Here is a 24,354-nt window from a genome sequence, read left to right on the forward strand (position 1 = left end):
TCACAATAAGAATGGTCATTAGCGAGGTGATGGGCACTTCGCCAAGAAGATGACATATAACGCTACAAGTAAGGCAAGAATCATATACTTTCAGTGAACTGTTTCTGTAAAATTGTTTGAGATATATAGGTTGCGCGCCCTTCGTTTCTGTCTGCGCAGAGCGTCGCCAGTCGGCGCGTGCGAAGTTTAGTGTACGCGTCGCAATATGCGCTGCACCGGCGCGACTCGTGCGGCACGTGCGTGTCGCGCTGTAGTGTCGTCTCACGTCACACGTGCTATACGCGTCTCAATTTGCGCCTAGCCTAATACACTGCTTGCCGAGCGGGAAGGCGTTCCAGTACCCTGCACGAATCCACCCGGCGGATTAGTTTCGAGGTCCGGTGTGCCGGCCAGCCTGTGGATGGTTTTTAAGAGGGGTAGGACGCCAAACTGGCCGACTTGCAGCAGCAGAGGCACAACATGACATTTTATTTTCTACTGTCTATACTTTTACAAATAAATTCATAAAACTTTGTCAGCATGACCAGGAAGGATTCTGGATTCACACTCATAGCAGTGGGAGTTCAAAAATATAACGAAATAAATTTTTTTACATGTGAAATTTCATCATTTTTTCTCTTACTATTGGCTGTATTTGTTGCTATAGGTACATTTTTCTTCACAAGTAAGAGAGATTCTTTGATGAATTTTGCACAGCGTACAAACCATACTTACAGGTATATGAAACTCTAGAATTTTCCAAATCTATTAAAAACTGTGGTAAAAATTGAGATAATTAACTACAAAATTTGATTTTTTTCTAAACATAAAATTTAAAACGTAACAGCTCTTTCATTTTTTCATAAATTAAATAGATTCTAGAGTTTCAGACACCTGTAAGTATGGTTTGTATGCTGTGCAAAATTCATCGAACAGTCTCTCTTATTTATGAAGTAATGTGTACCTATAGCAACAAATGCAGCCAATAGTAAGTGAAAAAATGATGAAATTTCACATGTAAAAAGAATTATTTTGTTATAATTTAGAACTTGCTACGAGTGTGAATCCTGAATCCTTCCTGGTCATGCTGACAAAATCTAATGAATTTACTTGTAAAAGTATAGACAGAAGAAATTAAAATGTCCTGTGGCGGCTCTCCTGCTCCAGGTCTGCCCGTTTGACGTCCTACCCCCCCCTCAAGGCGGTTTCCCATGCGCTAATGCGGGCTAGTTCCACTTACTCCGCTTCAGTTACACTATGACAGCGATTGCTGCGCAAACACTTTCTCCACATACGCGTACACCATTACTCTACCACGCAAACATTAGGGTTGCACTCGTCTGGAATGAGACGTTCTTGGGGGGGGTGGGGAGAGGTGTAGACTGGGGGCCGACGAACCGTAACCCTGGGTTCGGTGTAGGGCGGCCGTGGGCTGAGTGGACTGCTGTAGGCTGTTGTCGGGTTGTGTACCACTGAGGGCTATGGCGTGAACGAAGCCTCTTCGTAGTTTCTAGGTCCCCTGTTCAATACATGCATACACACATACACAAATATGAAAAAAAGAATTGTGAAAAGGGCGGCGAAGAAAGAGACGACACAATAACGAAATATGACTTGAGGTCATAAGGAAGATATTTTTGAAAATTCACGAACATTCCGATTGCAGTTTATAGGATATATTTGAATGGTGTGACTGCGATTCTTCGGACCGTGGATGGCAAATTCAGTGACGATGACATCACTCCAAGTGTGAGAGAAGAAACTGATGGCCAAGAGGACCGCCAACTGATGAGACATGTGCGTGTCTTGACACTGGGCAGACATAGATGGAACGGTAGCGTGAGTGTCATCCTATACCGTTGCTCATGGTCAAGCGGATGCAAGACTTGGCAGCACGAAAAGGTCTGAAGACAGCAAAACAACTGACTCTGACCGATGTGTTCAAGAACTGACACTGTGTAATGCAGTACAGTACAAAATTTAAACAACAGTGTTCGTTGTCGTTAAATTAGTGATACAGTAATGTGCACATTGAGGTGACCGAAGTCATGGGTTACCTCCTAACATTGTGTCGGACCTCCTATCCTCGGCGTAGTGCGGCAACTCGGCGTCGCATGGTGTCAACAAGTCGCTGAAAGTCCTGTGCAGAATGCTCCCTCTATAGCTGTCCACAAATGCGAGAGCGTTGCCAGTACGTGATGTGTTCCATGCAATGACCTATGATAAACGTTCGATGGGATTCATGTCGGGCGATATGGGTGGCCAAATCATTCGCTCGGATTGTTGAGAATGTTCTTTAAATCAGTTGCGAACAATTGTGACCCGGTGACATGGTGCACTGTCATCCGTAAAAGTTACGTCGTAGTTTGGGAACATGAAGTTCTTCAACGGCTGCATATGGTCTCGAAGTAGCCTCACCTAATCATTTTCAGTTAATAATGTGTTCCATTGGACCAGTGGAAACAGTCCGTTTCATGTAAACACAGTCACCAACACTATGGAGCCACTGCGAGTTTGCAGACTGCCTTGTTAACAACTTCGGTCCATGGCTTTGTGGAGTCTGAGCCACACTCGAACCTACCATCAGCTCTTACCAACCGAAACTGGAAGTCATCTGACCAGGCCACGATTTTCCGGTCGCGCTGCAGGCGATGTGCCGGCCGCGGTGGTCTCGCGGTTCTAGGCGCTCAGTCCGAAGCCGCGCGACTGCTACGGTCGCAGGTTCGAATCCTGTCTCGGGCATGGATGTGTGTGATGTCCTTAGGTTAGTTACGTTTAAGTAGTTCTAAGTTCTAGGGGACTGATGACTACAGATGTTAAGTCCCATAGTGCTCAGAGCCATTTGAACCATTTTTTTGCAGGCGATGTCGTACTGTTAACAAAAGCCACTCGCGGTGGTTGTAAGCTGCCATAACCCAGATTAGCGCCAAACTTCACCACACTGTCCTAACGAGTGCGTTCGTCGTACGTCCATCATTGATTTCTGCGGTTATTTCACTCAGTGTTGCCTGTCTGTTACAACCCTAAGCTAATGCCGCTGCTCTCAGTGGTAAAATGAAGGCCGTCGGCCACGGCGTTGTCGGTGCTGAGAGGTAATGCCTGAGATCAGGTATTCTCGGCTCACCTTTGACACTTTGGATATCGCTATATTGAATTCCCTAACGATTTCCGAAACTGAGTGTCACAAGCGTCTAACTCCAACTACCATTCTGCTTTCAGTGTCTGTTGACTCTCGTCGGAGTACTGCAAATAGGCTGTTTAGATTTTTATGTTGGTAACGGCACGTAGCGCTCTGTATTAAAATCGCTGACTGCGCTGTGTGCAGTCTGTGCCTGGTTGCACTCGTTGTTGGAAGTTATTCACCAGCGCAGTGTTGGGCAGTTGGATGTGAACAGCCCGTAGCGTTTGGCAGCTGGAGGTGAGCCACCAGCAGTGGTGGATGTGGCGAGAGAGATGCCAGAGTTCTGAGATGTTAACATGAGCGGCCGATCTGGACGTGTGTCCGTCAGAAAAATAAAATTTGTGAAACTGGATGTCACCAATATATATATATATATATATATATATATATATATATATATATATATATATAATGACTTTTGAACACATTTGAACACATTATTAAGGTAAATACATTGTTTGTTCTCTACCAAAATGTTTCATTTGCTAACTGTATGGTTATCAGTATTTAGTGCCTTCAGTAGTTAGAACCTCTTGTTTAACTGGCAGTACTGGCGCTCGCTGCATTGCAGTAATTCGAGTAACGAAGATTCTTGTGAGGTAAGTGATTCATGAAGGGTATAGGTTATTGTTAGTCAGGGCTATTCTTTTGCAGGGATTGTTGAAAGTCAGATTGCGTTGCGCTGAACTATTGTGTCTCAGTTTCGTAATGATAAGAATAAATAAAGAGAAGACAGTCTCAGTACGTTCAGTTTCACTCTGGAGTTTAAAAATCGAGTAACGTAGACGTTTTACCAGCACAGTCATTCTTTACATTCAAAGGGGGAGTTTCAATATTAACGACATCTCCGCCAATGCGCTGCCCTGCTATACCGTGTGTACTAGAGAGCCTGTATACAGAGAGAGTGGCCATAGGTGAAGTTGCCCGTGATTGATTGATCAGCTTTGGCAGAAAAATGGCGCCAAACGTCTCTCGCGCTTCCTATGTTCGCCGTGCTTTTGAGTTGAATTGAAGTTCAGAGTACTTTTGGAAACGATTAAAAGGTATTTGAATTATTGGGAGACTTGTTATGCGTTGTGCATGCATGTTCGATTTAGTTGTATATCGTGTTTAGGACGTAATTAACGTTTGCGATCTTAAATACGAGTTGAAGTAATGGATTTTGTGATGGAGTCGGTAGGCCTACATGTTTGAAGTAAACACGTTAGTAATTGTACAGTATTGTTTTTGACATCTGTAATTCGTTCTGCAGACGTTCGTAAACGATGCCAGGTTGCGCTGAATTTGGTTGTTCCAATAGAGGCGAAGGTGGATTTCGCATATTAGCATTTCAACGCAATGAAGAATGACGACACCAGTGGGCAGTCGCAGTCAACAGGGTGACATAAATCAAACAGGAGCCTTGTGGAAACCAACCAAGTACTCTTATCTATGCGAAGTAAATCGTTTTTGCTTTTTAATATATATAAAACAACTTACAATATACATAGTCAGATTTGAAAACAGACCTGTAAATTGGCTGTGTGAAAATTATTATAACACATTGTTCTTATAAACAAAGGCATGTAACGAATGATTTCGCCATATTGTCTTGTACTTTTGATTCGGTGAGTGTGTACTCCTCTACTCGACTAGTGTCCATTCAAGAGTCCCGCCCGCAGTTTGGCAGAAAAATGGCCGCTGTATCGTCCGGTTGGCCACACTCTCCCTAAACAGGCTCTCTAGTGTGAACGCAACACTACTACCATCTGTATTTGTGGATGTAGCTATCGTTTGACTTCTATCACATTAATGTATATAAAAACTTGATTTTTCTAAAAGGAAATATCTTGTTTTTATGGTTTACCCAATTATCGGGATATTTGATTATCCGGATGGAGTTCGGCCCCGTGTTAAACTGATGGTTGGAGGTTAGTGTACAGTACTTTTTAAGAGATGTGGTACGGTAATTAAGTACAGTTTCAAACACATCTGTGCCGATTTCGGGCCTGTGGCCGTCGAGATTCACCCTCAAGGAGGCGGTGAGCAGGGCGGCTGTTGGGATTCGCGCGTATCGGCGGCGCCGGGAAGTTGATTTAGGGTGGGTGTGAGCGGCTAATTAATGCCGCGGCAGCAGGTGCGCGCCGGCCGAGCCCGTGATATATTGCAGCGCCCGCCGGCTGCTAATAAACCCGGCGGCAAAGAAGCGCCACAAAGGCGGCGGGGCGGCCGCGCGCGCCGCCGATCAGCGGCGGAGCTCGCGCTTTTGATGGCGGTTCACAGGGCTCGCGTTCCGGACAAAGTTTGTCCCCGCCTTCTCTCGACAGGCGCCGGTACCATAGGGCGCACCAGGCGACGGTAGTAATAACCCCGAGCACCTGAGACAGCGCTACGGCTGCGAACGTCATGTGAAACGTATTTCCCTGCTGTGATCCAAAAGTAGCCGTCGCTCGTTTATCTTATGACGTTTCAGTACGGTTACAACATAAATATGTTCTGTTACTCAGCTGCCAATTTAGAAGATATGTGGGGCCTGTTCTTTCGTACGCTTTCGAAAGAACAGACACCACATAACCATAATGAAGGCTAGAACGGCTAATGATCTCTTCAGTGCAGGTGCACATCTCGTTCGAACATTTACAGGAATCGGCGAAATGCCCCGAGTAGGGAGGATAGTGGACAATGGGCACTACATTAGTAGTGTGTGGGTAAGGTGAGAATATGAGTCCGACGGGAGGCGCCCTAGGGTAGTTCGATCAGGTGTGCTAATGTTTATGTCCTTCTGGCATAATAGTTAGTGCATCTGCCTAGTAAGCAGCAGACCCGTGTTCGAACTCAGCCGACACGGTAGCTCAGCGTGTTCGGTCAGAGGGCTAGCTGCCCTCTGTAACAAAAACACTGAGTTAATCGATCAACAACGTACTTACGCGGATGTCTTACGACGTCCGCCCCGAGCAGATGCAACGAACAAAAGCGAGCGAAATGAGATTTAACAAAAAAAAAAAAAAAAGAAAAAAAGAACCCTGATCCGCATAAATTTTGAACTTTACTCATTGATTGTCTCCTCGCAGCCAATGTCTGGAATTTCTTCGTGTCTTACTAATTTAGTATCTTTCCCGAAATCTCTCAAACTTCCAATCCGTTTGCGTATCCCGCAAGCCTGAGACAGGAAATACAAAACTTGACAAGTGCGAGGAGGTCCCGCGCTTTGAGCGTTCCGCTCAGACTTAATTATGTATACTGATAATAATAATAATTTCGTGCGGCTCAGTGGCCTGGATCAAGTCGTTCTATTGGATGCAACTTGGCGAATTACGTGTCCCTAACCCACCCTGTTACATAACTGGGGTAGAGGAGCTGATGTGTGGAATTCAGAACATGAGTGGCTTCTGGCGTTTACTCACATCACTCAGGATTGAATACCGGTTTGAAACGAAGAGTAAAAAATTCGTGTTGCGACTGGGGTTCGTTACCGTGACGTTTCGGTTTTCACGCATGCGCTCTACTGCTACACCTACAGTGTCGACATGTACGTGGGTAGTTAATGTATTGGTTTTAAAAAGTGACTTTGCTAATATCAAAATACGTGACACATATAGCCGTATTTTTTTAATTGTATTGACCTGAAAGCTTATATTTCTTATATCTCCAAGAGACCTTAGACCATAGTACGTAACATAGATTTTCCCGATTGAGGTGCAATAAGCCAAAAAAAAAATTATCGATAATTTTATTTCGTTCAATGAGACATATGAACCTGAAAGCTTATATTTCTTACATCTCCAAGTGAACTTAGACCATGTTACGTGACACAAATTTTACCTATTGAGGAGCGATACGCAAAAAATTTATCGATAATTTTATTTAGTTCAGTCAGACCTATTTACTTTTGGCTCTTTATCTTCGTATGACATGAAACCGCTCACCTTTTAAATCTGACGTGATTTATCGCATCATTAAGTAGCTTTCGAGCCTCGCCACAGCTCACCGTCTGGAGGAAAATTATTTTATAGACCATGCGCAGCTATACGCTTCGGACTTGCCGAAAGTAACGAAAATGTAGGCAAAATGTGCACGAAATGAAAATATCATAATGCTTGGGATACTTACATTTAATTTCATTCTGGTATCCATGAGAAATTCTTTCCGAATTCCTAGCCAACTGCCACACATGTCAAAGAAAAAGATATATAGCTACAAAGTGTATGAAGATGCTACGTGTTACATTTTGTTACATTTCAGACTTTCACGTCAGATACATAACACGACTACTGTCACAGATAGCGGACGCTACTGAACACTGGAAGCGACAGGTGTGGCCATTCATTTGCAGTACACGAGTGCGTGTCGAGAAGAATTGCCCAAATTGTATCACATTTGAGGCTTTTTTATTACAGCTTAATCAGTAAGTTACAAAATTATTTAAACACTGCCAATCATCTGCAGCATGTTCTCCATGTTAAAGAACTGGAAGCCTGAGAAACATAAACACATTAGGCCTACACTCAATTTTCCAAACATACGCAAGTTGTGCCAATTAGGAAGCAGGTTTCCTAATTTGTTGTAGTGGGGTGCGTAAATTGTACCACCCTTAGAAACTATTTACCCGAGCTTAATGGATGTACCAGTCTGAGTACTAAAACTCGGCAGATATGAGAAGTAAACTGCATGCCGTAACCAGTGCTGCATGTAACGATGGCAGCGAGTACGAAGCTGGTTCCCACGAAGAGAGTAGTGACGAGTCTGCCGTATGGCGCGATAGTGAATTATGGCAGGGAGCAGAAGTATGCGCGAATTGGGAATGAATTTTGCTTGGCAGTCAATACGTAGGGGAACCACAAGTGTTTTGAGGTGGTATCAGAATTTTCTCTATTAAATATTACCTATTAAAGTCAATTTTTTGACATAGCAAATACTATGAGACGCCTATGGGTCATCGGGGCTTTAATACTATAATGTCTCTGTACTGTAAGCGATGTTAATTCAGTAGATAAATGTATATTGTTAAATCACCGAAGATTTACGAAAATTTACAAAGTCTTATGGTGTAAGCAAGAGATTTCGGGCACGAGCCCATCTCGTCAGTGGGCGACGGATATAATCGGAATCTGTTCTTATCTGATAGTCGGTCTTACTTTTCCCTGGAATCTCATAAATTTTTTGGGAGTAATCGTTTCAAAATTTTACACTGTTACTATTTCATGGTGTTTGCCAATAAACGCTTCATAATGGCTTCCCGGGACTTACGTCAAGTAAATACGTTATCGGCATGTCCACGTACAAGCACCGGAAGCCTGCTGGCATCTTCTGAAGAATCAAATGCGCTATAAGAACAGCTTCGAGGGACGACATCTACTAGAGAGTCACAGAAAACAGATTGGAAGAAATCCTATGGGCCATTTGTTTATGATAATCCATGGACGAGTTAGCTTCACGAGCCCGAACTTGGATGGGCATTCATGACCTGTTATACTGTACATCACCTCTACCACTTTCTACGGAATCGCAGCTAAACTGAGCAAGACTTATATCGATCTTGGGGTACAGCATGGAGATTTTTCAGGCTGTAGGTAAAAATTTCTTCTGCTTTGCTTGGATTTGATTTTTTCACGTGTGTTGCTCATCATCTCACAGACTCCGTGGCTAGGCTGAAGTGTTGATTGGAGCTTTCATCGTTCCACTTTTTGTCTCCCATTCATTCATCTGCTTTGAAGTTACGAACAATGCGATCCTCTCAGCAATGTGGAAGGTAAGTTTTCTTACGTCTGAAATGCTTAAACTCAATCAATTTTTCAAATGTAAGAATATGTTTTCCAATTCATTTTCAAATTCGCTAGGAAGCAGTTTTACTGCGACCAAAAACTTTAGTATTCCTGCTAACAACACGGTTTTATTTTGAGAGTGCCGCTTTGTTGTAGACTTAGTCGTATTTTTCATATGTGTACCTTAATTTAATCTGTGGTCCACACTTATACATACTGTTACAGCTAAACGCAGTTCATCTGTGCTCCGCTTTCCGTAACCCTTTTCTGTTGTCATATTGTGGCCGAGCGGTTCTAGGTGCTACAGTCTGGAACCGCGCGAACGCTACGATCACAGGTTCGTATCCTTCCTCGAGCATGGATGTGTGTGATGTCCTTAGGTTAGTTAGGTTTAAGTAGTTCTAAGTTCTAGGGGACTGATGACCTCAGAAGTTAATTCCCATAGTGCTCAGAGCCATTTGAACTATTTTTTTGTTGTCATACTGAAATAGTACAAACGTAGGGTAGGTTCTGGCAGAGACAACACTCGTATCGCCAGATTGCTGATAAGGCCATCAGGTGACAGGTTACACAGGTTCCTTGCTTTATTCGGGTGAATCACCCAGACAATTGTGTGCTGTAAGTTAAAAATGTCAGCAGTCCCCTCTACTCTTCCTCTTCGTCCCACTTATCGCTTATAACTGGGACAGTTGTGTGGGAGGTGTCACTAAGAAGCTGGAGAGTGTAGGGAGAGGCAATGCCTATTTCTTAAAAAGAATATTACGTGACAGCAGCAGAGTCCACAAATTGTAAGATAGTGTCTATTTGTTTACAACAAATCAATTCCATCTCGATCAATTTGTTTAATATTTCCAGGCAGCATCAGGTGCTACACACAGACGCATGTTATGTAAGTACAACAACTTTTACGTATTTCCCTTAATTCTGCGTACTTTTACCACGTTTCCCTTAATTTATGTATTTTGTCCAATAAAGTAAAGCTGTTCCCGACATTGCGTCTAAGTCTTGATTCTCTCACGCAATCACTGATACTGAAGTACACCTCCCAACTCTATCTTTCATAACTAGGACACTCTCGAATAGAATACAATAGAGTTGGACCGAGTCAGTTTGCTATTAGAAATTTAAGTCGCTTGTCTATTTGCTTAACATTTCAATGCAGGAGCACAGGTCACACCCAGGAAGCTACGAAATTCATCTCAATTTTCCACAACTTTTTTGTGTTTTACCCTATTAAGCGACTTAAGTGTCAACATTGTGCAGCTTCACGTCACGAGTCGACGTCATGGTGTAGTCAGCCTTGGTTGTGAGTTATGCATCATTACTAGCGTGTGACATCACAATGTTGAACACGTTGTTAGAAATAGTGGCGTCATACAGAATTTTATAATCCACAGACATTGTATAAGGAATACCACATTACATTTCTACACCATGTGACATTACAGTAAAATTATGATGCTTCCAACTAAAGATACTGTATTTGTAGCACACCTATAAAGAGAGGTGTCCAGTATGCGCACAAAACTCAGTGACAAATATGTCCGCTGCTGGAGGGTAGACCACCCCATCAGACTTCGACGTGATGTGGCCTAGACGCGAACGCCGATGGTTGCGGACACAGTGACCAGCAATTACATCTACATCTATACTCCGCGAGCCACCTTACGGTGTGTGGCGGAGGGTACTTATTGTACCACTATCTGATCCCCCCTTCCCTGTTCCATTCACGAATTGTGCGTGGGAAGAACGACTGCTTGTAAGTCTCCGTATTTGCTCTAATTTCTCGGATCTTTTCGTTGTGATCATTACGCGAGATATATGTGGGCGGTAGTAATATGTTGCCCATCTCTTCCCGGAATGTGCTCTCTCGTAATTTCGATAATAAACCTCTCCGTATTGCGTAACGCCTTTCTTGAAGTGTCCGCCACTGGAGCTTGTTCAGCATCTCCGTAACGCTCTCGCGCTGACTAAATGTCCCCATGACGAATCACGCTGCTTTTCGCTGGATCATGTCTATTAATCCAACCTGGTAAGGGTCCCATACTGATGAGCAATACTCAAGAATCGGACGAACAAGCGTTTTGTAAGCTACTTCTTTCGTCGATGAGTCACATTTTCTTAGAATTCTTCCTATGAATGTCAACCTGGCGCCTGCTTTTCCCACTATTTGTTTTATGTGATCATTCCACTTCAGATCGCTCCGGATAGTAACTCCTAAGGGTGCGGTTGGCGCTTAACATTGATGGCCAACATATCTCCCGGACTGAGGTAGTAACGGCAAATAGTTACCAAGACGCAGGTAGAAATATCAAAGTCTGTTGCACATCTAGAGTGCGAGGAACTCCTCACCTGTATTAGCTGGATAGTACCGATACGGTATGGAACGCGTCGTACGAACATGGAGGGCCATATCCTCAAAAAGGGCAAAGATAAAAATGGAGAAAAATGACGTAATTCATCCTTGAGACAAATTTAGTGAATTTTTGAAAGATTATGAAGAAAGTTTGGGATGGAGATTTAATTGTAGTTTTTACATGTTTTACAAGTGCTGGAGATGCCATTTTTCGACGGAATGACCATAATCAATCTGGCATTGAAGATGTGACCTAAGGAAGGAAAAATGGTTGTAGAATAAATGGAAATACGTGTTCCTCTGAACCAGACTCTTCACTCGAGCTAGAACATAAAAGACTAAAAAGTTCTGAAGATTTTCATACCTTACTTTGAAACACAAACCACACAGATTGCTGGATTGAATACATAGAAAAATTTTGAACTAGATATCACCAATTACTACAATTCTGCAAAATGGGATATCCGTTATTTCATCTTCATTGTGTTCCAGTCAAAATAAAGAATAATAAACTGATTAACCCTTCCTTGAATGAGATTTTCACTCTGCAGCGGAGTGTGCGCTGATATGAAACTTCCTGGCAGATTAAAACTGTGTGCCGGACGGACAATCGAACTCCGGACCTTTGCCTTTCGCGGGGAAGTTTGGAAGGTAGGGGTGGAGGTACTGGCAGAATTGAGGCTGTGAGGACGGGTCGTGAGTCGTGCTTGGGTAGCTCAGTTGGTAGACCATTTACCCGCGAAAGGCAAAGGCGCGGAGCTCGAGTCTCGGTACGGCACACAGTTTTAATCCGCCAGAAAGTTTCAACCCTTCCTTGTTCAATCACATCAAATTACAGAACGTACACAGAAAGAACTGAAGATATGGACAGTTCCTCAAGAAATGTGGAATCTAGATCCACCATATAACTGTCTGATAGCGTAAGATGCGTTTCTAGATTTTAAGAGAGTCACACAACTGATTAGTGGTGGCAATAAATTTTACTGACAACTATCCTTTGTATGTCATAAATACGTCTAGGAGAACGAATCTTTCAGCTACTCAGAAAACAACAATAATGCTGTTGCCACAATCGATGATAAAATTCCGAATTATACTCTTGCTGTGTAGTTATGTATGGTTTGAAAAAGTTATTGTGTGATGCCCAGTATAGAATTTTGAGTAGAAAGTTTTAACCTTAATAGCATTTTAATCTATGTAGTAGGAGGGTCTACTGAAGAAGCTCAGTAATGCAAATAACTCTAATTTGTGGAGGAAGATTAGTGGGTTAATAGAAAGTAATTTATACTACATTACACTTCGTGAATATTTAAAAACTAGACATGATGAAAAGTGAATTTGCCAAACAGATATAATAAATTAATTTGTGGTCAATATTTTCAATTTTTTTAAGATGGAAATATTAAACTGAGATACAGGGAAATGAAACTTAAAAATAATGATATTGAATTTTTGGTTTAACTGGAATTGGCTGTTACTGCCTGGTTCGTTATTAGTGCTTTAATATTTTGTTCAACAATTACTCTTTTTTCGTTAATTTATACCAGTGCATGTAGCACGCGCGATGTTGTTGAGGTATATGTAGACGGCATTATTTGCTTATTACTTTGTGTTCTGCTGCAGTGAACAGGGCCACATTGTAATAATTTTCCTGTACGATTTACTTACGACAAATCGACAGTTATGAGGATGTGCACCATGGAGTACTATGTGTACACACACATCCTTTTATAAATCATTGCCGATCTCAATTGCATTTTTTTCTGTAGTTTATTGTGGTGTTGTGTTCAAATGTGTGTGAAATCTTATGGGACTTAACTGCTAAGGTCGTCAGTCCCTAAGCTTACACACTACTTAACCTAAATTATCCTAAGGACAAACACACGCACCCATGCCCGACGGAGGACTCGAACCTCCGCCGGGACCAGCCGCAGAGTCCATGACTACAGCGCCTAGACCGCTCGGCTAATCACGCGCTGCTATTGTGGTGTTGCATCAAACCATTACTCAATAATCGATTAAAACTACAGCCTTCCAAAACATAAATACATCCAGCTAAAAATATAAAATGGACTGTAATTTTAAGATTCATAATCAGAAAAGACGTGACGAAACTGCATTTGAGCTCGTATTGCACACTTCCAGTATACAACTTGTGGAACAGTCTCACTAATTTAAATAGATATGATCGACGATCGTCTCCTATACGTATCAGGAAGGTATAACCTTTCCATATCACAACCAACCCACCCTGTAAAGCAGACGCGTAGTTGTCTTTTGCATTGTCAGATTTACTCTCGCTGGAATTTTCATAGTAATTTGCTCATGATTAATTAACAGTCATCTCAACGTGCTGCATGGAGTACAGCTTTCAAGCACACTTTTCTTATAACCCATTATATGTCCTGATTATCTTTTTATCGAATGTTGCGTCCTACCAATATTAAACAGTTCATTAAAATACAGCCTTTTAAAGTACTTATCCTTCTAAAAATGTAACACGAATTCGAATTTTACGATCCACAATTAGAAAACCTGCCACAGTCAGTTCCATCCGAGCTTGTTTTATTTACCTCTAGTACACAGATTGTGGAACGAATGTAATTTTAATACATCTGCTCTACAAACAATGGCTTCTACACATATCAGAAAGGCATAGTTTAGTCTATATCGCAACCAACCAACCAGAACAAGTAGAGCAGATGCGTAGTAGTCCTTTGAATTCTCAGATTTACTCTCCTAAAATTTTGGTAACTGATTTGCTTACGGCAAATCAACAGTCATCTGGATAGGTAACCTACAATACCACAAAGAGATAGATCATAATATTACTGTCAGGACCACGTTTCGTATTTTGTTTAACCCTTCATCCAATTTGCTGAGGGTGGATGTGCTTTCACCCAATGACATCTACATTAATTCTCTAAACGGCGCCAGGTTGACTACATATCATTCTGTCTTAGTATAGTTATTTATCTCTCATTTAGCTATTATTATGTAGGTCAGCTGCTGGAATGCTTATTTCCACATTAATTAATTAAAAATATAGAAATACAGTTCTATACCTGAGCATTCGATGCGATTGTCAGAGTGCATCCGACTGTTCACATGTCAACCTTATCTATTTCAACTTCCTGGAATACTGTTTTTAGTTCTGACAGCGATCTGTCTTAGTATTTAGCTCTTCTCATCTGACATCCTTTGTTTGTGTATGGTAACCAAAGGATGGCGATTATTCGTGCCAATGATAGGAAGCAACTTCTGGTTAGAAATGGAAGCACCTTCAGTCATTTAGGATCGCGACCTGTTTAACAACCTAATAGACACCTCCTCGACACATTACATCCTTTAAACATCGATACAACAAGTAGTTAAGCCTCACCTTTACAAATGTGTTAAGAATATTTGGATAAAAATCTTGTGAGAGAAATTCTGATCATGTAAATGAGACGCTTAACATAACCAGAATTGCTCACATTAGATTTTTCTCTCGAAATTCTTAACGCACTACTAAAAACCTCTAGCAAAGATGATGGATTTGATGGTTTTATAAAGTGTAAATAACAATCATGCCTCCCAGACATGATTCAGTAGCTGTAACATATATGACGATCTGACAGGCAAGTCATCCCTTCCACATATCCTACAGCATACAAATTTACTTACGTGGAACATTCAACAGCGTTTTGAGAATGAAATCTGGTGTACAAAGCAATGACTTCTGAAATCACTTTTTCAGCCAGTGGGCTATGATCAGAGGAACGTGAAGGGTGGTACATGGAGCTCTCGGCGACTCTGTTCAATTCAGCAATGGTGGACTTGCTTTCCTACACCCGTAGTGAAGAGATACGGATTGGTGGGTGGAGCAGGATCACCTCGACCCTGATGATTCAGTTAAAATGTCAGCTCTGACGTGCCACACAAAACTGTTGTTAACAGCGTTTATTGGTACCAGTCCTAATTCGGCGTTATCCTTATCTGCCGGTGTTGTGGAGAATAGTGTTTTGGTTTGAGAGAAATATGTTTCTCAAGCTTGAAACTACACTGAAGAGCCAAAGGAACAGGTACAACTGCCCAATATCGCGTAGGTCCCCCGCGAGCATGCAGAAGTGCCGCAACACGACGTGGCAAGGACTCACCTAATGTCTGAAGTAGTGCTGGAGGGAACCGACACCATGAATCCTGCAGGCGTTTCAGTCTGGAACCTCGCTGCTGCTCCGGTCGCAGGTTCGAATCGTGCCTCGGGCATGGATGTGTGTGATGTCCTTAGATTAGTTAGGTTTAAGTAGTTCTAAGTCTAGGGGACTGATGACCTCAGATGTATTAAGTACCATATTGCTTAGAGCCAGAGCCAATACTGCACGGCTGTCCATAAACACCTAAGAGTACGAGGGGTGAAAACCTCTTCTGAATAGTACGTTAGATGGCATCCCTCTTTTTGCTTTTTGGTGCTGCCCCCGACGAATTCCTCTCCTGTGCCAACCTCTTCAACTCAGAGTTGCACTTGCACTTACGTCCTCAATTATTTGCTGGATGTATTCCAATCCCTATTTTCCCCTACAGATTTTCCCATTTACAGCTCCCTCTAGTACAATGGAAGTCATTTCCTGATGTATTAGCAGATGTCCTTTTACCCCGTCCCTCCTCCTTCTCTGTGTTTTCCTTTCCTCACCGATTCTGCGCAGAATGTCTTCATTCCTTAACTTATCAGTCCACCAAATTTTCAGCATTCGTCTGTAGCACCACATCTCAAATCCTTCGGTTCTCTTCTGTTCCGATTTTCCGACAGTCCATGTTTCACTACCATACAACGCTGTACTTATGGTTCATACGGCTCTGAGCATTATGGGACTTAACATCTGAGGTCATCAGTCCCCTAGAACTTAGAACTACTTAAACCTAACTAACCTAAGGACATCACACACATCCATGCCCGAGGCACGATTCGAACCTGTGACAGTAGCGGTCGCGTGGTTCCAGACTGAAGTGCCTAGAATCGCTCGGCCACACCGGCCGGCCATCGCTGTACTCTATATGTACGCTCTCACAAATTTCTTCCTCAAATTAAGGACTATGTTTGATACTATTGGACTTCCCTTGGCCAGGAATGCCCTTTTTCCATTGCTAGTCTGCTTTTTACGTCCTTTTTGCTCCGTCCGTCATTGGTTATTTTACTGCCTAGGTAGAAGAATTCCTTAAGTTCATCTACTTCGCGGCCATCAATCCTGATGTAAAGTTTCTAGCTGTATTCATTTCTGATACTTCTCATTACTTTCGTCTTCTTTCGATTCACTCTCAGTCTATATTCTGTACTCATTAGATTGTTCATTAGGTTCTGAAGATCACATAATTATCCTACAGTTTCACAAAGGATAATAATGTCATCAGCGAATCGTATGTTTTATTTCCTTTCACGTTGAATTTTAATTCAACTCCTGAACTTTTCTTCCATTTCAATCACTGCTTATTCGATGTACAGATTGAACAGTATAGGGAAGTACTCCATCCCTGTCTTACACCATTTTCAATCCAAGGTACTCCGTTCTTGTTCGTCCACTCTCATTATTCCGTCTTGGTTCTTCTACATTTTGTGTGCTACCCGTCTCTCCCTATACCTTACCCTGTTTTTTCTCAGAATTTCTAATATCTTGCACCATTTTACATTTCTGAAGGCTTTTTCCAGATCGACAGATCCTACGAACTTGTCTTGATTTTCCTATAGTCGTGCTTCAACCGCAAGGTCAGAATTGTGTCTCTCGTGCCTTTACCTTTTCTAAAGCCGAACTGATCGTCATATAGCACATCCTCAAATTTCCTTTCCATTCTTCTGTCTACTATTCTTGTCCCCAACTTGGATGCATGAAGTGTTAAGCCGATTCTGCGATAATTCTCACACTTGTCAGCTCCTGCAGTTTTCGAAATTGTGTGGATGATATTTTCCCGAAAGTCAGTTGGCATGTCATCAGACTCATACAATCTACACACCAACGTGAATAAACGTTTTGCTGGCACTTCCCCCAATGATTTTAGAAATTAAGAGGGAATATTATCTACCCCTAACTCTAAATTTTGCCAAGGACTCTACGAAGAGCGCTCTGTCTTGACCTTTAACACAGACCTCAGTCAATAGCAGACAGACTGCGCAGCAATCATCCTCAATCATCCTCATAGAATTTCAGGAAAGCATCCACGAGCTCTCCTTAGGCCCTTTGATGTAGAGTTGGTGTCACATTCCGATCTAGATGAAAACAGACATTCTACGTTACCATACCGTATTTTTTTACAGAACTTTTTGACATTTCCCATTCTTTTCCAATATCTACAAGAATAAATAAGCTCTTATTGCTTACACGATCAGATGTTCGTTTCATACGGAGCCCCAATCCAGGCAGGGTATATATTTATTCCTCCATTGGCTAGATTAAGTATCAGAACTCACACTGAAATACACACACACAGATTTATGTAGGAGGTAGTGTGTTGGTGTTCTGCTGTAAACACACAGTTACTTCATTTCAGGTGTTGACGTCCAGCAGGGACTCCCTTCCTCCAACTATGCCGGAGATTTCAAATATTGTACGAAACAAACAGTTTCCCCCACTGATATGCCTACTCAATGGCATCAGTCATCCATTACCTTACAGAGGGACCTTCTTTCAAACCCCCTTTTTGTACAGGCTGTTCCAAAGATCCAAGACGCTGAGACCTCTGCTGACGTAATAATGACGTCACTTCCGACCTCGTATTATAATTTTGCTTCTAAATGTAGTACAGTTGGAAACTTCTAGCGCTACAGCGCTGTTTTTCTGTATGTATGTGAATCGTTTCTACGAGAGAGGGGAGCAAGCAATATCTGGTTTTGTTAAGCAATAAGACCTTACCCACACTCGCATGCCGGCCGGTGTGGCTGAGGGCGCTTCAGTCTGGAACCGCGCAATCGCTACGGTCGCAGGTTCGAATCATCCATCGGGCATGGATGTGATGTCTTAGGTTAGTTAGGTAGTAGGGGACTGATGACCTCGGATGTTAAGTCCCTTATTGCTCAGAGCAATTTCAACCATTTTTTTATACTTGCATACTTACATATGGAAAAATGATAATTGTTGTAAAGTGTTGGAAATGTCAAAAAATTCGGTAAAAAGGTATTATATGGTCACACAGGAAATCTGCATTTACCTTAGAGTAGGTCGAAAGGTGACACAAACTCCACATGAATGTGTATGGGAAGACCTCTTGGATGGTTTCCTAGGAAGTTAAGAGGATAATGGATCTCTCAGAATCACTGAGGACTCTGTCTGCTACTTGACTGAGTTCTGTGCTAAAGTCTAAAAGAGAGAGCTCGTCGTAACTGCTTGGAACAACGTACATGGATTTTGTTCATACTTATACAGTGTGAGTAATAGATATGGCGTCGCAGATGCAGTTAGAAAAAAAATTTACAGACGTGGTAAGCGGTTGAGAGGATCCGTAACGAGTAGATGTGTAGAAGCAGTTCTCACGCCACATATACCGAGTGTAACATCAAAGCATGACTTCTGCGTGGAGGGTGACTGCTAGGGAAACAGAAATCTAAATGTGGGCAACGAAAAGGTAGTTGAAATAGCCTGTTTAAAATGGGGGGACCTCGCACTTTGGAGCACTGGTATGATATAAATTTGTATGTCAAGTCATAAATCCAGGCGGGAACAAAGTTGCTTGGGGCTGGTACCGACAAACATTATTGGCCACAGCACGTCTGCGTGGTAGATCACAGCTGCTGTCGTAACTGAATGAGGAGGGTCACCATAATCCTTCTACATCCACCAACGCACATCTCTTCGCTGCTGGATGTGGTAGGTCAAGTCCATCATTGCTGAATCTTCCGGGGTCGATGAGAGCTCTATCTACCATCCTACACGCTCATTCGGTCGCAGTCCACTAATTGTAAGAAAAAGATTTGATAGTTAATAGCTTGTAAACCAGACATCTGTTTTTCAAGCACTGCTGAATATTCCTCGTAAGTAAATTAGTAAGTGCTGTAAATCTATTCCCCCCCCCCCCCCCCTCTCAATACGGAAGGAATGGCTTGACAGTCGGTTCGTCAGACGTGTTACAGCCGGTGGGGGAGGCTGGCACATTCTGTTGAATCAAGACTGAGAGAAATAGTTGTTATTTACGGTTTCTAAACTGTCAAAACTGTCATCTTTGCCGGAGGTTTTTACTAGTGTGTTAAGAACATTAAAACGATCTAGTGAGAGTAATTCTGATAATGGAAAGGAGAGCCCTAACTTGTTGTTGTATGTACACTCCTGCAAATTGAAATAAGAACACCATGAATTCATTGTCCCAGGAAGGGGAAACTTTATTGACACATTCCTGGGGTCAGATACATCACATGATCACACTGACAGAACCACAGGCACATAGACACAGGCAACAGAGCATGCACAATGTCGGCACCAGTACAGTGTATATCCACCTTTCGCAGCAATGCAGGCTGCTATTCTCCCATGGAGACGATCGTAGAGATGCTGGATGTAGTCCTGTGGAACGGCTTGCCATGCCATTTCCACCTGGCGCCTCAGTTGGACCAGCGTTCGTGCTGGACGTGCAGACCGCGTGAGACGACGCTTCATCCAGTCCCAAACATGCTCAATGGGGGACAGATCCGGAGATCTTGCTGGCCAGGGTAGTTGACTTACACCTTCTAGAGCACGTTGGGTGGCACGGGATACATGCGGACGTGCATTGTCCTGTTGGAACAGCAAGTTCCCTTGCCGGTCTAGGAATGGTAGAACGATGGGTTCGATGACGGTTTGGATGTACCGTGCACTATTCAGTGTCCCCTCGACGATCACCAGTGGTGTACGGCCAGTGTAGGAGATCGCTCCCCACACCATGATGCCGGGTGTTGGCCCTGTGTGCCTCGGTCGTATGCAGTCCTGATTGTGGCGCTCACCTGCACGGCGCCAAACACGCATACGACCATCATTGGCACCAAGGCAGAAGCGACTCTCATCGCTGAAGACGACACGTCTCCATTCGTCCCTCCATTCACGCCTGTCGCGACACCACTGGAGGCGGGCTGCACGATGTTGGGGCGTGAGCGGAAGACGGCCTAACGGTGTGCGGGACCGTAGTCCAGCTTCATGGAGACGGTTCCGAATGGTCCTCGCCGATACCCCAGGAGCAACAGTGTCCCTAATTTGCTGGGAAGTGGCGGTGCGGTCCCCTACGGCACTGCGTAGGATCCTACGGTCTTGGCGTGCATCCGTGCGTCGCTGCGGTCCGGTCCCAGGTCGACGGGCACGTGCACCTTCCGCCGACCACTGGCGACAACATCGATGTACTGTGGAGACCTCACGCCCCACGTGTTGAGCAATTCGGCGGTACGTCCACCCGGCCTCCCGCATGCCCACTATACGCCCTCGCTCAAAGTCCGTCAACTGCACATACGGTTCACGTCCACGCTGTCGCGGCATGCTACCAGTGTTAAAGACTGCGATGGAGCTCCGTATGCCACGGCAAACTGGCTGACACTGACGGCGGCGGTGCACAAATGCTGCGCAGCTAGCGCCATTCGACGGCCAACACCGCGGATCCTGGTGTGTCCGCTGTACCGTGCGTGTGATCACTGCTTGTACAGCCCTCTCGCAGTGTCCGGAGCAAGTATGGTGGGTCTGACACACCGGTGTCAATGTGTTCTTTTTTCCATTTCCAGGAGTGTATGTCTGAAGTATATAATGTGTTGAGCCGGTGTATATTCGGTGGTTAAACAGGTAACGACTCTAATTGACCGAAAGTGCTTCCATCTTTAACCAGAAGCTGTTTGTACGATCGGTGTGAATAATAGACATCCCGTGTTTACCATTCACATTGAAAAAATGACACATGAGAGGGAGAAATGGTAAATGCTAAGACCGGTAGATGTGAGGACTGGAACACAACACTGCAGGAAGTTAAAATACATATGGCTGACATGTGAACAATTCCACTTATTCGTAACAATCATTTCGAATAATCGGTTACAGAAATTTATTCCTATATTTTTAAATATTTAACGTTACAGATAAGTAACATTACTAAGACTGACGTGGGATCAACCCACCACAATAAGCAGAATTAGCGTAGATAAGACCGAGTCGAAGCTTGTCCACCCTCACCAAACTGGAATGATAAAGCGTTACTCAAAATATCAAACGGTTTGCTGACAGAAGTGTTACGGTCTACATCTTGGTGGTATTTTATGTTGTGCATCCAGATGATCGTCCATTCTTCGTAAGCAAATTAATACGGAAAATTCTAGTGAGAGTAAATCTGAGATTGCAAAGAACAATCACGCACTTGCTCTAGAGGGTTTGGTTGATTGTGATAAAGAATAGATTATGCCTTCCTCATATGTATAGGGGACGTTGTTTGACGAGCAGATCTACTAAAAATGCTTATATCGGTCCACAATTTGTCCACCGGCTCCGTGGCACTGGTAATCATTTCAGATTATGACGCATAAAATTCGAGTACATCATAGACTTTTAGCTTGATATGTACGTGTTGTAAAAGACTGTTGCTTTAATGGATCGTTTGGTAATCGTAGGATGTAATACTTCGACACTCTATTTACATAAAGACGATCAGGACCTTTAATGGTCTATAAAGAATATGAGTTACAGCGGCAAAAGGGTCACTGCTACAAAGTTGGTCACGAAGCTTATACAACCCATTGGTTGATCATAACACTTTTTTTTTTCCTCTTCATACGTAGCAGTGCATGAGTTCTCTTGTGGTACATCGATCGCAAAGTAATACTACATAATTTGTTAGAACGTACGTTTTTTATTGAGTTATTTCTCGATGGCATCAGAACGTTTTTCTCTTAGTACAATCGACTTCATGAAATATAGTTGTGCAGATGTGCTCTGCAAACGTTACTCTCAGAATTGTAATAATTCTGGGAGTAACGTTTGCAGAGTCCTATATTACATGATTTGTGATATGTCATCGACAATCCTGTGTTGGCAGAGCTCTAACGGAATGTGTGGGGCGGATACAAGATAGAATCTTTACATCGAATATCTGCTATTATTATTGTAAAGTGACGAAGTGAAGTGTTTTTGCTACAAAGTAATGTTTTTTGTCAATAAAGCCGCATGCAACAGTTCACAGCCAGGTAATGTAAATTAATTTTAGTACGTTTCTATTCCTCTGGCTGTTAAGCGTCTTCGCCATGTGGCGTACCCTGTCGTCACTGTCAATCACTGGCTTCAGCTGATACCATTAGCACTTGGTCGACCCTCGGCTTCCCGGCGGGGTCAGGGATTTTCTCTGCCTCGTGATGACTGGGTGTTGTGTGATGTCGTTAGGTTAGTTAGGTCTAAGTAGTTCTAAGTTCTAGGGGACTGTTGACAGTAGATGTTAAGTCCCATAGTGCTCAGAGCCATTTGACTCTCTGCTACCGTTTCAACTGCCACATTGCGACCGAGGTGGTCCTATCTATGGGACGAAAACCTTTTGGCAACAATTCTGGGCGGTTACTGTTCGGCAAGCCCCCCTCCCTCCCTCATCCCCCGTCTCTCAGTTTGAGTATGGTTTTCCCATGATTCTCCTGGAACTAGCGAGACAGGTGTTACATGAGCTAAGTTTGATTGATATTGTCAAGGCTGTCTGCAGTCTCATAGAGGCTTCTGAAGAAGAGGAGGTACGGCGTCGACAGAGCGACATATTTTCTCGTCACACACACGGTGCTAATTGCGCTGTTACCAGGTACGTGTCAACCGTTTCTTTTTTTAAATCTATCATTGTTTCCATTTTTCATTCACAATGGCAGGTCTCAAAGGCCGTATTTTATAGTATCGTGACCTCTTCGCGTTTACGATTTTGTGTGTGAGACGACTTTATTTTTTCTGCTACACTGTGACCCTTTCTGCGTATTATGATTATTTTCGCATCTACTTACGAGTTGTTTAGTGGTGTAATATTCGTAGAGTTACGTCGGGAAAATATAGACTACCCCGTCGGTGTGGGTCTAGGACGCAGTATGAATCACTTGTAACGGGAGGGCCGGCCACGGTGGCCGAGCGGTTTTAGGCGCTACAGTCTGGAACCGCGTGACCGCTACGGTCGCAGGTTCGAATCCTGCCTCGGGCATGGTGGTGTGTGACGTCCTTAGGTTAGTTAGGTTTAAGTAGTTCTAAGTTCTAGGGGACTGATGACCTCAGCAGTTAAGTCCCATAGTGCTCAGAGCCATTTGAACCATTTTGTAACGGGAGGGGTGGGGGGATATGTCTGTTGCACCTGTCACGAGAGATACTCGTTATTAAAGCACAGAAAGTTTTCGTGTGGAATACAGCAGTGCGTTAACTGTCCAGCGCGCGTTTTTTGAATTCCGTGGATCATTACCATGTACCATAACCGCGTTTTCCCGTCGTTAGTGTACTATACTTCCAATAATATCGCATATATTTGAAGGGATCATTTTTTAAAAATTGGAGTCACCCACGCTAGTTTCAAGACACGACGGTTGGAGGGGAATATATTTCTGATCCAGTAAGAAAGGGCTGTGGAAAGAGGTGTTTTGTTGCATTAAACTGTCAGCAACGTTATCCCGCAAAGGAGTCAAAAAACTACGACAGGTTTTGCTGTGATGGGATGGTCTCTACCTGGATAATTTAACGTCATTTGTGACAGCTACTAGGTCGGAGATGATCACATGTACATTGTGCAAATTTCTCTACCATTACTGGGGAGACAAACTTGCGCAGATTTAGGCAGACATGTGGAGCACACTTGTTTGCCAGCCGGTCACCATGATCGTGCGAAGTGATCCATACTGAATCACCATTATCCAGCGAATACAGGTGAGGAGTTCTTCGCGATATAGGTGTTGACCAGTCTATGATATTTCTCCTAAGTTTTGGTACCTGTTTTACATTACTATAATGGGCGAGAGATCTGTTCGCTATGAGTGTTAGACACCAAGCCCAACACTCTTGGTAATAGCTGGGCACTGTGTCCCGCTACGCCCCGTCATATCCGTGACTGAGTGGGGGGGGGGGTCTACCCTCCAGTAGGCGACATGACTTTCGCTGGGTTTGGAGCAGATACTGAACACCTCACTTTAT

Source organism: Schistocerca americana, chromosome 7 (genome assembly GCF_021461395.2).
Source record: "Schistocerca americana isolate TAMUIC-IGC-003095 chromosome 7, iqSchAmer2.1, whole genome shotgun sequence".
Lineage (NCBI taxonomy): Eukaryota > Metazoa > Arthropoda > Insecta > Orthoptera > Acrididae > Schistocerca > Schistocerca americana.